The sequence below is a fragment of the Carlito syrichta genome, unplaced genomic scaffold, assembly GCF_000164805.1.
Source record: "Carlito syrichta isolate Samal-C Ts95f unplaced genomic scaffold, Tarsius_syrichta-2.0.1 Scaffold315803, whole genome shotgun sequence".
In the NCBI taxonomy this organism is placed as follows: Eukaryota; Metazoa; Chordata; class Mammalia; order Primates; family Tarsiidae; genus Carlito; species Carlito syrichta.
In genome coordinates, this window is record NW_007259899.1 from 856,723 (window position 1) to 871,219 (window position 14,497).

Consider the following 14,497-nt stretch of genomic DNA (forward strand, 5'->3'; position numbering starts at 1 on the left):
ATCAACAACTCAAAAAATAACAGCTGCTGGAGAGGGAGTGGCGAAAAAGGAACACTTCTACACTGCTGGTGGGAGTGTAAACTAGTGCAACCTCTGTGGAAAGCAGTGTGGTGATTCCTAAAAGCTCTAAATATCAATGTCCCATATGACCCTGCAATCCCCCTACTGGGAATATACCCTGAAGAACTCAAATCACTCTATCAAAAAGATACCTGCACACGAATGTTTATTGCAGCATTGTTCACAATAGCAAGTACCTGGAAGCAACCATGCTGCCCATCAAAAGAGGACTAGATTTTAAAAATGTGGTACATATACACGATGGAATACTACGCAGCCATAAAAAAGAACAAAATCATGAATTTCGCAGCAACCTGGATGGAACTAGAGTCTATAATACTGAGTGACCTCTCACAGAAACAAAGATCCGAGTATCACATGTTCTCACTCATATAATGGACCTTGAACATCCAATGTAATACTATAAGAAAATGACTGACAGTAGTGGGAAACTATGGTGGGGGGAGATGGGATTAATGGTAGCCAATCTCTGTCTGGGGACGGGGAAATACCTCTTATCAACAGGGTGCCTGAATGAAACATATTTGTATACCTAACCCTTAACTGTACCCCACAACATCATAATAAAAAATATTGATTTAAAAAAAAACAAAAAACCTAATCCAGATATAGAGGGTATGACAAAGCAGGGTAAGGACAAGACAGAGAGAGAGAGAGAGAGAGAGAGAGAGAGAGAGAGAGAGAGTGTGTGTGTGTGTGTGTGTGTGTGTGTGTGTGTGTGTGTGTGTTCCTACCTACATACCACCCCAAAGCAAATGTCCACTTGCTGAGGACTCCTTGAAAATTGACCTCAGCTGGGCTCGGTGGCTCAGCCTGTAGTCCCGCACCTTTGGGAGGCTGAGGTGAGTGGATTGCCTGAGCCCGCAGGTTCGAGACCCTCCTGGGCAGCGAGACCTCATCTCTACAATAAATCAAAAAATCAGCCAGGCGTGGTAGCGCATGCCTGTAATTCTGGCTACTCGGAAGGCTGAGGTGGAAGGATTGCCGGAGCCCAGCAGGTCGAGGCTGCGGTGGCCGGGAGCGGCCACTGTACTCCAGGCTGGGCGACAGGGTGAGACTCCAACTCAAAAACAAAAAAACAAACAAAAAAAAGAAAATTGACCTCAAAAGAATCTAAAGAGAAACTGGGATTAAAGTCCTATGTGTAGTCCTACTTAATGTTCTTCTTACAGTCAAGGGGGTTTTCTACTGGGTCAACATCTTTTCTGAAATTTATACCAAGAAAAATATGCACATATTAAACAGCAGTGGTAATTTACAGTAAAACAGAAAATTCTACTCAGGGAAGAAAACAACCAGAAACATCTAACATTTCAAACTTCTAAAAGTGGGAGTTCAGAAGCCTAAATCATCGCTTCATTGTTCGGCTTTACTACAGTAATGGCATTCCCTCTGACAAGCATGTCGGTATTACCAAACCTTTGAAACATTTACTTTGAGTCCAATCTGCTGCCCATATGTCAGCTAAAGAACAGTTAAATTTGCAATACTTATTCTGTACAAGAGTGGGTTCTAGTTAAAAATCCCATCATCATGTAGTTACAAGGGTATCATTAAAAATAAATATTAACGTAGGTCTATATGAGATCTTAAAGCATAGACTAAAACCTTCATTCCATAAAACTCCCTGCATATTATGCATAAACATGTTTGGTAGGCAAAAAAGCAGCAGTTGTTTATTATTATCTATGTAATCTTGGATTTAAGTTTCTAATGATCACAGATGGCAATAAACTCCACTAGTGCTCAAGGCAAGAGGACGATGGAAACATTTCTAATTGTGGCAAACATATGTTGACACAGGTATTTATATGCAATTCTGCCAGGCAGGACACATGTATATCCAATTTTGTTAACCCTGTAATCCTAATAAACAAAATCCACATGTCAATGTTGGATTTTTTAGATATGCAGCAATTCTTTTAACTTCTCACTTACAGACTAGTAAAGACTTAAAAAAAAAAAATTATGATTAAGCTCCAAAAAAAAGAGTGCAGTTTCCCAGAAGAAAACCAGATGTTGAAGTTTTTTTCTCAAAAGTGATGTTGATTTTTTTAAAAAGAGAGACATACCATTGCTAGTAGTAAGCTCAAGTTTTGTTTCTCTTCATCCTTGAGACTTGCTCTGCAATAGTCTGTGGAAATGTTCACTCTTCTTAATGAAGAAACCCTGATAATCTTATTTTTGAACAAAAGAAAAACTTTTGTTAATGGAAGAAACCCTGATAATCTAACTTTTGAACAAAAGAAAAACTTTTGCCGGGCACAGCGGCTCACTTTGGGAGGCCGAGGCAGGAGGATCGCTTGAGGCCAAGACTTTCAGACCAGCCTGGGCAGAAAACCAAGGCCCCATTTCTACAAAAGTGTCAAAAAATTTGCCTTGTATGGTGGTGCACGCCTGTAGTCTCAGTTACTCAGAAGGCAGGTAGCAGACGCGCTTCAGCCCAGAAGCTCAACGCTGCAGTGAACCATGATGGTGCTACTGCCCTCCGGCCTGAGCGACAGAGTGAAACCTTGTCTCAAAAAAGAAAAGAAAAGAAAAGAAAAATGTTCCGTTGGGACAGAGATGGGTGTAATGTTAGTGAAATTCAGGAGTAGACATTAAGTGATGCTTTTGAGTCACTCATAAGTACAGTTTATTTAAAAGCAGACATCATAAAGTATAAATACAGCTTAGGAAGAAAAATGATTAAAAACTTTCCATCTCTGCTACAAAAACGTCTTTCAAGACCTAAATATTTTTTATCTTTTAAATAAATATTTTGTCCAGAATTTGACATAGTATTAACAAACATGTCTGTTATGCACTTGCTGATTTAACTTGGTATATCATATCTCTAGAAACAAGGTCTGTTAGCAAACTCTTTTTCCCTTGATCTACTACAAGAGAATTCACCACACACAGAGTCTAAACAGTGGCTTTTCCCTCATCCCTTCTTCCCAATGTCTCCATTCACTATAAAGAATGCTTTATCTGCTACTTTTCTTTCATAAGCTTCCTTGAGTTTACTAATAGGTGAGCAGAAAGATATTTAACTTCAAATAGTTTCACACAGCCTTGACTTGCATAAGGTAAAAATAAAAAACATACACACATCACACACAAAGATGTTAAAAAAAACAAACTACCCTTAATACTGGGTAGGATATTGTCCCTCAAGGATCTCAAACAGTGGGCTTAAATTATCTGTATGTCTTTGAGCCTTGTGAAATGGACTTGATAAGCACCTACTCAAAGAGGGTCCCTTATCCTAGTCCTATCCCATAATTCTTGGCTGGTATCAAAGCTGAATCTTAAAAACAGAAAATGCTTGCCAACAGGGTACCTCAAGAGCCCTTGTGAGTTAGCCAACATGGGTGCTGCAGTCGGGAGATTTTCCATTCACTTGGAGCACTGGGCAGTGAACAGAGACAGAGTTTATGTTATGGTGTCCCCCATGTTCCTTCACTCTCAGACACATGGATACTGACTCTGATCCCAAGGCTTTGATGGAACATTCAAGGTCAGTATGGTCAGTCTTCAGGAAAGACCTCACTGAGGCTCAGCCAGGCCAAGGAACCTACAGACCTCTGAAAAGAACACCCTTTCTTTGGGCAAATCTGCAGTATCTCTCTACACTGGAAACAAAATATAAGTTTCTTCCTCTCGGCCTCCCACTTTTTTTTTGTCTTTCTTAGTGACCTACAGGAGTACTTATATATTTTGGACAACAGACCCCTGTCTATGGCCTACATTATGTCTCTCTGCATCATGTTTTTGCAGTTTTCTTGTCACCCACACAGATATTTCTGCTGTTATAGAACCTTGGAGAGCAATGTGCAGTCTCTATCAATCCTCACCCCAACATTTCATCATGCATCCCCCCAGATGATGTTTTTCTACAGAACCACAAGCTACCATTGCACCTAGAACAATTAACAAGAATTCGTATTGCCATCTAATACCCAGTCCGCGTTCTAGGTTTACCAGTTGTCTGTCATGGGCTGAATTGTGTCCCCTCCCCAAATTAATATACTGGAGTCCTAACCCCCAGTACCTCAGAATGTGACTGTATTTGGAGAAGGGGGTCTTTAAAGAGGTGACTGAGTTAAAATGATGTCATTAGGATGGACCCTGATCCAAAATGATTGGTGTCCTTATAAGAAGAGGAGATTAAGACAGACTCCCACAGAGGGACAACCTGTGGAGACATAGGGAGAAGGCAGCCATCAGCAAGTAAAGGAGAGGGACCTCGGAAGAACCAGCTCTGCTGACACCTTGATCTTGATCTGCTAGCCTCCAGGACTATGAGGAAATAAACTTCTTTCATTTAAGCCACCCAGTCCATGGTACTTTGTCGCAGCAGACCTAGCAAACGAATACACTGTTCTAACATCATTTCAGTTTTAAAAAAAAAAAAACCCATGATTCAGAGTTCACATGTTACACTTAGTTGTTATGGAAAAATAATGGACTTTTGCTGTGGACAAACTGGATTTCAAATATGGAGTTCTCCCTTGGTACAAGGTGGCTTTGAAGTGACTCCTTTGTTTCTGGGCTTCAGTTTCCTCATTAGACACCACAGTTAACGCTGCCTGCTATTGAAGTGAGGCCGATTGTGGTGACCACTGAGAAAAAAACAAAATAATATGAAAGTCTGGGTACATAGAAAGTTTTCAGCAAACATCCCTCTCCTTCCTTAATCCAAGGAGAAATTAAAAATTTCTGGGTTTTTTTTGTTTTTTTTTCAGAGATGGGGGTCTTGCTGTTGGCCAAGCCGAAGTGCAGGAAAACTGAGGCTCAGGTGTTGAGGGTGTGGAAAAGGGAGGCAAGGTTCTCCTGTAGTGAGAGTCCCTTAGGGGAAGAGGGCAATGAGAAGAAATGGATAGAGTAGGTGGGCCCCAGTACGAAGATACCAGCATGCCCAAGGTCTGGTGCAACTGTCTGGAGCACAGGGCTATGAATAGGGAAGTATTGGGAGAAAGAGCCGGAAGAAGAGGCTGAGGTCTTATTCAGGGATGAGCCTCAAAGTGAAAACCCGTAAAAAATTCTGCAAGCACCAGGAGGTCACTGCAAGATCTTACATGCAGAGTACGCCCAGCAAAAACGATCCTTTTCAATGATCAATTACTATGGTCTGAGAAGGTTTAAAAGCCAACCATCTAATACATGAATCTGATAAGGTGTCCAATAGTCCGTCCTGCTCAACTGCTGTGACATTTTGTGCCTGGCGTAACTGGAAGTTTAAGATACATGTGGAAGATTCTATTTTCCTCCTTGAGTAGGTGTAAAACTCCACCATATTAGTACATACACTTACATAGAGGCCACTAAAAACTCAGTACCACTGGGGCAGTGGGGTAAACAGGTCACTGTAGCATCAAATGTTCAAAGAGGCAGAAGACACATGTGTGAGTCTGCCTGGCTGAGGGCAGAGGTGGTGACCAGGCCATGGGGATCAGTGAGCACATACCCCACAAATAGGCTGAAAAAGCACCGGCCTCCTGTCAGCTCACAGAAGGCTTGGGGCCAACTCTGGTGTCCCTTTGCAATCCGGGCCGGGTCTGACACCAAATTAGAAGGGAAGCTAACTACTCTCTGGTTCTTCTTCCACTACTTACTAGGTATGTGACTTTGAATCTCTGAGTTTCCCACTGGCAGACTAGAGAGAATGCCAGGTCATCTGCCCCATCACCAGATCACCATGGGTTGTATGAGACAGATGTGCCTGATATGTTCACAGGCAGGCAACATTTAAGTGTGTGCCACTCTTGCTTCGTTAAAAGGGTGCTGATGGAGGACCCAAGTGCCACGTCCTTGTAAAACACTACTACAGAACCCTTCGGCACAAGCGCTCATAAAACTAGGTCAAGTTCTTTTCCCCAAGATTATTTAACTTGCAAAACGAAACAAAACAAAACAAAGCAAAACAAAAATCTCCCCATCTGTTTTCCTCTTTCTGCAGCACCTGTGTAGTTTAAGCTGCGATAACATCAGATGTGATTTCAGTGTCATTTGATGAATTATAGTCATGTGAGGTCTGGGGTAAAGAGAAGTGAAACTTTAAGAATGTGTCATTGGCATACAGGATACTTAACACAAACAACAGAAGTGGCCTCTGCAAACTTGTGTGCTCATTTCCTACAGAAAAAAATAAGATGTTAATTAAGAATCCATTATCTGTAGGACACAAAAGGAAGTGCCACCTCCTCTCTGATAGACTGGCTCAAACAATGCTATTGACCAGGTCTTTCTCCTTGGGAGGGGAGATGTTACTATAAAACTCTCGCTTAGTTTTTATGTTCCCTAAAAGGGACTCACACAGCTTTAGGCACTTAGGAAGTTTCAAAACAAACATTTGTTGACTTTTTATTTCAATTTATAGGAAATGTATCCAATTTCCTATGACAGTGAAACACCACCAACACGTCTGACAATGGACCTAAGGTCTCTCAAACACATCCTGTAGGAATAAATCTTCCTTTAACCAAACCTGTTGGAGGTAATTAGGGGATGGGTCATAGAGGCTCCTGATAACTCTACACTGGCAGGGGTGGGCTGATGAGGTAGTGGAAATGCCTTCTGAGTGTTGTCTCATTAGCCTGCCTGAAGGGTAGGCCACTGGGGTCTGGCATGGCCACCTGTCTCAGAACAGTGGCCCAGTGGGGAGAATTCTTTTATATTTTTTATATTTTGAGTCAGGGTCTCACTCAATCACCCATGTTGGAGGGCAGTGGCATGATCACAGGTCACCACAGCCTCGAGCATCTGGGCTTAGGCTATCCTCCAGTCTCAGCCTCCCAAGTAGCTGGGACTACAGGCACATGCCGCCATGCCTGGTTAATTTTTTTTTATTTTTGTGGAGACGAGGCTTCACTATGTTGCCTAGGCTGGTCTCAAAATCCTGGGCTCAAGCAATCCTCTTACCTCAACCTCCCGAAGTGCTGGGATTACAGTCATGAGCCACCATTTCTGGATATTTATTTTATTTTATTTTTGTAGAGATGAGGTCTCATTATGTTGTCTAGGCTGTTCTCAAACTCCTGGACTTAAGCAATCCCTTTTGCCTCAGCCTCCCAAAGTGCTGAGATTACAGTTGTGAGCCACTGCGCCCAGCCGAGAATTCTTGAGGTAGCTCTACACTGCCTGAGAAGCGTTGGCACCAAAGACTGCCCATGGCAAGTGTAGTAAGCTAGGGGACAAAGCATAGGATGGATGACCCACCAAGCTGCCCACACACTGGAACACAACCCAGTGTCTCCAGTCATTTTGATTTTTGCAAATTTCCAAATAATAATAATAATAATAATAAGTTCTGGGAATGCTTTCTCTTTGTTATTGTAGAAAGTATAATATACTAATGTATTGTTTTTTTACTTTGGGGCCAAAATTACTACTCATCATAGCATCTAGAGAATAGTACCTTATACATAATAAATGCACGTTAACATCTTTTGCTTTTATTGAGATTCATTCATTTCACACAATTTCTAACCCCCCACAATACGATATTCTCACTCAACAATCTGCTTCCTTCCACCATATAAAACATGAAGCACTGACTGACAGACCAAGCAGATCCTCAACAGAATGCTTAAAGGAGGGGATTGTGTTAGGGCCCAGAAGGGAAGCAGAGATGAAAATGTGAGTTGGATTCAAAAGTACATCTCTTATCTACAGCTCAAGGTCAACCGCACTAACATGACAGTACTGGACACAACATGGGAAGACCAGGTAGTGAATCTTACCATGTTCAAGTGATGTTACCTAAGCAGAAAATAGCATCAAAGTATAGAGAATAAGATACGCAACATAAATGATTACAGATGTCTAAAGGCATAGCATTCATAATTAGATTCTTTACCTGGGTCATTCTTATGGGTCCCTGTTATCACTCAATAACACCATGGACACTCGGTTAGTGTTTTCCAGTTTTCAAATTGTGTACTCACAAAGTTTAAATCAGTTTGTGCAACAAAACCCTCTAAGGGAGGGTGACTAAAAGATGCTGTCTTTCTTTTCTTTTCTTTTTTCTTTTTTTGAGTTGGAGTCTCATTCTGTTGCCCAGGCTGGAGTGCAGTGGCATGCTCACGGCTACCCTAGTGTCTACCTGCTGGGCTCTGGCAATCCTTCCACCTCAATCTTCCAAGTATCTGGAACTATAGACACATGCCACCATGCCCAGCTAATTTTTTGATCTATTGTAGAGATGAAGTCTTGCCAAGTTGCCCAGGCTGTTCTCGAACCTGCAAGCTCAGGCAATTCTCTTGCCTCAGCCTCCCAAAGTGCTGGAGTTACAGGCTGAGCCACTGCACCCAGCCAGGATGCCATTTTTCAAAGAGGGAAGTGGCTGTTCAGAGAGGTTGTGACTTTCCTGTTATCTTCTAGTGAAGCAACAGCTCCAGCATCTAATCCTGCAGAACAAGGCCTCCTTGCACAAGTGCTGGACACTCACCAACCATCATTATTTTACATCATTAGAGCTAATGTTGAGGATTTACTACTTAACAGGAGCTATTCTGAGCACATTGCCAGTATCAACTCAATTACTCTCTGCAACAACTCCAGAAGTCTGTCACCATTATTAAATTCATATTGCCAGGCTCGGTGGCTCAGCCTGTAATCCCGCGCTTTTGGGAGGCTGAGGTGAACGGATTGCCTGAGCCCGCGGGTTCGAGACCCGCCTGGGCAGCGAGACCTCATCTCTACAATAAATAAAAAAACAGCCGGGCGTGGTAGCACGCGCCTGTAATTCTGGCTACTCGAAAGGCTGAGGTGGAAGGATCGCCAGAGCCCAGTGGGCCGAGGCTGCGGTGGCCGGGAGCGGCTACTGCACTCCAGTCTGGGCGATGGAGTGAAACTCCAACTCAAAAAAAAAAAAAATTAATTCATATTAAAGTTAGAAAACCGAGGCAGAGAGAGACTGAAGTCAGGATTTGGAGATTCAATCCAAGAGAAGTCACAGGCAATATAAATTGCATAGTTTTATTTCCTTCTTATCAACAAATGAGCTTTATTTGGGTGTTAGTAAAAAAAAAAGAGACCTCTCTCCCCAACCTCAATTCATTCTCTCTCCCATTCTTCATAATATCTGATGTTTCCCTGTCTGTAATATCTCTTGCAGAAAATGTCTGCAGACTCCATACAGAGGGCAGAGTCTCAGTTTTGTTCTCCCTAACCATTCCTTATTACTTTGCCTGGCACAAGCAATGAATGAAGCCTGTCACAAAACAGTCACACAAAGATTTACTGAATGAACACATGCACACACACACTCCTCATGAAGTCTAGACAACTTTAAAAAACAGGTGAGCCAACTCAAAAACATCTGGCAATTTAAAAGACAAGCAAAACAGAACACACAATTGGCTCCGTTCACCCTCTCCACTTGGGGTAAGTGGGTGTGGAGTGCCCAATGGTCACAGGGGGAGTGAGTGTTGACACAGCACCCTTCCCCTCTTGCACAAATACTGAAAGGGTCTGGGGGGGACAAAGGACAGGCCAGGTTGCTGCAGCAATCTCCTGACCGATCAGGACCGCCAGGTCTGGCCTGGGTGTGGCCGGGAGTCAGCAGAGCTGAGGTGCTTTTGAGTGACAGCATCTTCCTGAGGTAGGAACACTGTCAGGCTGCCCAGTGTCTAGAGTTTCCTGCTTATGGCCAGTCAAGGACTTCGGGAAACACAGGCTTAGAATTATTTCTACTGACCAAACCAGAATGTTTTCCTTTTCCTTTGCCCGCACAAAAATCCCCTTTCGGGTTAAAAACACAATAAAAGTTATAAAAATATATACAATAAAATAAACACAAATAAAGACAAAAGTAAACACAATAAAAATATGAAAAGTATAATGATTATGTGATTGTGATCAAATAAAACATAACACGTTATCTAGAAAAATTATAACAGCATAAATGTTGATTGGTGTTAATGAGAGATAAGAAAACCTACAAAAACACCCTCCTTAACTCAAAAACATCTTTTAGGAAAAAGAAATCAATTTATGCCAAAAACTTGGGGTAGTCTAAGCAGCAAAGGGGCTGTCCTCTAAAGTTCTGGTCTCCCAACAAGGATGCTGAGCTGGTTTTTACAATGTGCTCCTGGCCATAAAGTGAGAGGGAGAAAGAAAAAGAGCCTTTCTCCTTTTATGACTAAGGAAAGCACTCTGAAGCATGCATTTTATTTTCTTTACCCCTCTACCTCCTCTTGCGCCTGCTCTCTAAGAGCCAACCCTTAGGTCTGCAAAAGCTCCCTGCTCCCCAGCTTCCCCCCCACTTCATCTGTTCCCTCCATGTGGAGGACCTCAGTGAGTATTAGGAATAAAGCAGTTAACACTGAACTCATTCAAATGAAACCGTGTCTGAAAAACATCTATGTCTAGTTTTAGAATCTTCTATTGCCCCCTAAGGGAATAGAATCATCAGTCTGCCTAACTGGATGACAGACAGGCGAAAGCTAAAAAACCTCTACAAGGTAGAAGAAGGGAGAATGAAAGAGTGTGAAAGCACATATGGGGCAGAGAGCAGGGAGGTGCAGAGGTGGGAAAACAAAGCAGGCAGGAGGGCTAAAGCTTCAGAGACCAGCAGAGGAGGTGCTGGAAGGAGAAACTGAGTGCAGAACTGAGATGACCTTTGAACTCCTCCCACCCACAGATGTCTCTAACCCAGATGGGTCTCTCAAGTGGTGGAGTTCTGAGTCAAACTGTCCAGGATCAGCCGGGTGCAGTGGCTCATGCCTGTAATCCCAGCACTTTAGGAGGCGGAGGTGAGAGGATCACCTGAGCTCAGGGGTTCGAGACCAGCCTGAGCAAGACCTCGTCTCTACAATGGTGTGACAGCGTGTGCCTGTGGTTCTAGCTACTTGGAAGGCTGAGGCGGAAGGATCATCTGAGTCCAGCAGGTTGAGGCTGCAGTGACCCTGAACGTGCCACTGCATTCCAGCCTGGGTGACAGAGTGAGACTACAACTAAAAAAAAAAACCAACTGTCTAGGATCTGTCTCCAAAGCAAGTTCACACTGTTTTTTCTTTCCATAATTTCCTCCCCTTTACTTCTGCACCTACTCACAAGAACTGATTGTGAAATTTCAGAAATACTGTCAGCCAGTGTCAAACAAAGTTATCATTAAAAAGTAAATAATATAAACTTAAAATTAAACAAATTGTATTATAAACAAAGGTATACATGCTCAAAACTCACCATTTCTTAGTTATGCCTCTGTATTTTCCTATTATCTCTGTTCTTGAGGTTACTTACACTGTTGTTTTTATATGGTAGAATAGCAGTCCCCAACCTTTTTGGCATCAGGGACTGGTCATGGAAGACAATTTCTCCATGGACCAGGGTGGCAAGAGGAATGGTTTGGAATGATTCAGGCTTATAACATTTATTGTGCACTTTATTTATATTACTATTACATTTTAATATATAATGAAATAATTATACAACTCACCATAAAAAAAAAAAAAAAAAACAGGCACGGATAGAAGTGGTAAATAAAATAATGGGCAGGCCATGTGCAGACTAAAAGAAGTGTCGGATTCTGACTTAAAACCTGCCGCCAAATGGCAGCTGTATAACTTAAGCACATCAACTCACTTGCCACTCAAGGATAGGGTTTTGATATGAATCTGCAAGCAATTGATGTACTATGGTCTCTCTGCAGTCAAACCTCACTGCTAATGTTAATCTGTCTGTATTTGCAGCCACTCCCCAGAGCTAGCATCACTGCCTCAGCCCCACCTCAGATCATCAGGCATCAGATTCTCCTAAGGAGCGTACAACCTAGATCCCTAGATCAGGTGGTAATGCGAGCAAGGGGAGTGGCCGTAAATATAGATGAAGCTTTGCTTGCTCACCGGCACTCACTTCCTATTGTGCAGCCTCCTTCCTAACCACCACCGGTCCGTGGCCTGGGGGTTGAGGACCCTTGTGATAGAAACACAATATTAACGGTGGGATATTATACATATCTTTCCCACTCTGCATTCCATAATGTCACATTGATGGTTTGATATCGGCCATAGTGGGAATAGTTACACCATGAATATTGGCAAACACTACAAATCACAGCTTGATTTGTTTTCTTTATGTCTAAGACAGTGATGGAGAAAAGGTTACTAATACAGACTAAACATAAAGGTGTGTTTTATCTGTAGCAATTATAATGTACAAATAGCATGAAAAAAATGGCAAAATATTGATCCAGCATTCAGAAACAATGATCCAATTCAGCAGAGGAGTCATTCATGTCACTGAGAAATGAGTAAAGTTTTTTTTGTTGTTTGTTTTTTTTTATCAGAGTCTCACTCTGTTGCCCAGGCTGGAGTGCAGTGGCACACTCACGGTCACCCCAGTGTCGACCTGCTGGGCTCCGGCGATCATTCCGCCTCAGCCTTCCAAGAAGCTGGAACTACAGGTGCGTGCTACCACATCTGGCTAATTTTTTATTTATTGTAGAGATGAGGTCTCGTCAAGTTGCCCCAGATTGGTCTTGAACCGTGAGCTCAGGCAATCCACCTGCTTTAGCCTCCCAAAGTGTTGGGATTACAGGCTGAGCCACCAAGCCTGGTCTATGAGTAAAGTTTTGACATACCTCTTCATTGTTTCACTTTGGTCTTATTCATTGATGTAAAAGAATATATCAAACAATATTCACGTCAAAACTATATTCAGTTATTGTTGGCTAAAATATAAGAAGTTTGGCAAACATAGACAAAAGCTTCTATGAGAGTCAATTTGAATTTTTATTATTATTTGCAAGTAGTATGGCATATATCTTTTATATTAGCATAATCTACAATAGACATATATGCACATATGTCTGTGTATGTGTATGGCTTATGTACACTTACACACACATACACACACAGAGCCCCCCATCCCACCCCAATATGTTGTTAAATATTAACCATCACACATCATGTGAGCTTTCCACTGCTCCTGTGTTTGGATGTCTTTCCTCTCCCCTTAAGACCTGTTCCCACACCCCAGGCCTTACACAAAACAATACTTGCTGATATGCCCATCAATAAGCTGCAACAGATTTGTCTGTCAGACATCCTCAGAGAATGGAAGGAAATCCTGTGAACTTACAGGCCTTGGCTAAAGCTCTCTTGCCTCACTTCACAAGCTGATGGAGACCCCCTGGCAGCTGTGTTCACCCCATTTCCATCAGCATCACTGTTCTTAATGTTCTTGGGCAGCCCGGAAAGAGATAAACACCTTTAAATTAGACCAAAACCTTACTGAGTTCTAGGGGAAACATTGCCAAAGAGACTTAGAATTCTTTCCTTCCAAAGGTTTCATAGCATTGACAGTCTTCTAAAAGCCCCCAGCCATTTCAGGTAGTTAAAAACATTTAAAAGTACAAGTTTATTTTGCCACACTAGTAATTAACTGGTTAATTATTTCTCATCAATTTACTTTTAAATTTCACTAGGACATCAAGTTTAATTTTGAAATTCCAGGAGAAACAACAATTCCATTGACTCAACTGGAGGATAAAAGCGCTGTCTTCGCAAAAACTTTTTAAAAAGGAAGTCTCTTAATTCTTCTCTGGGCCACCATGAAAACAAGTGTGATTAAAGTGATTGTTATTCTTCAAACTCAGTGGAGCATAATGGATTCTATAATCTTCACCAGAAGCATACCACCAAATGAGTGTGTGTGTGTGTGTGTGTTTTTTTTTTTTAACTTAACAAACCCTCCAAACTCAGGATACCCTGTTACAAAGGATTTCCTGTAATTCTCTGGGAATAGGCAATGGAAGAAAATTCACAGAATTTAAATTTCTGAAAATATACAATTTAACTCAATTACACTTTAAATTCTTTGTGTTGGCAAAAATCCTTATTTTCCAAGTTTTTTATTTTCTTGTGAACCTTCTCAATAATATTTAAATCACATCTCCCTCAATTTAGGTCTTAATTCTAGAACTTTCAGCTTTTATCAATGATTTTTCATCATAGTAGATTGAGAATCTTTCAATCTCAATCATTTCTTTAATTAATCAGTTCAGTCCAGATGTGGAGTCCTTCAAACAAGAGTCTGATTAGAAGTATAACTCTTTGTAAGATGAGCATATTGTTATAAGACATTAAGCTAAACGAGGCAAGCAGTCTGTATTAGTTTTCAGGTGTTTCCTGATGTCACCATGAATGATTGACACTCTAGGACGACTAGTGTCTTTAAAAGTTTCCCTTCCAGAAAAACAATGCTTCTGAATTTGTCAGTAAACAACCTTTGCCCAAATGAAATGTCTGTTGGAAATGCCCAATGCTAATTAAAGCACTAACATCTAATATTATTTGTACTTAAGTGGAGCATCCCACCAAATGTTAAACATTTTAGATGCATTTTCTTCCTCTAGAGAAGATGCCCCAGTAGTCAATCAAGTACTTTAATAGCTAACCCCAGCCTGGCAAGGCACACTAGCAGG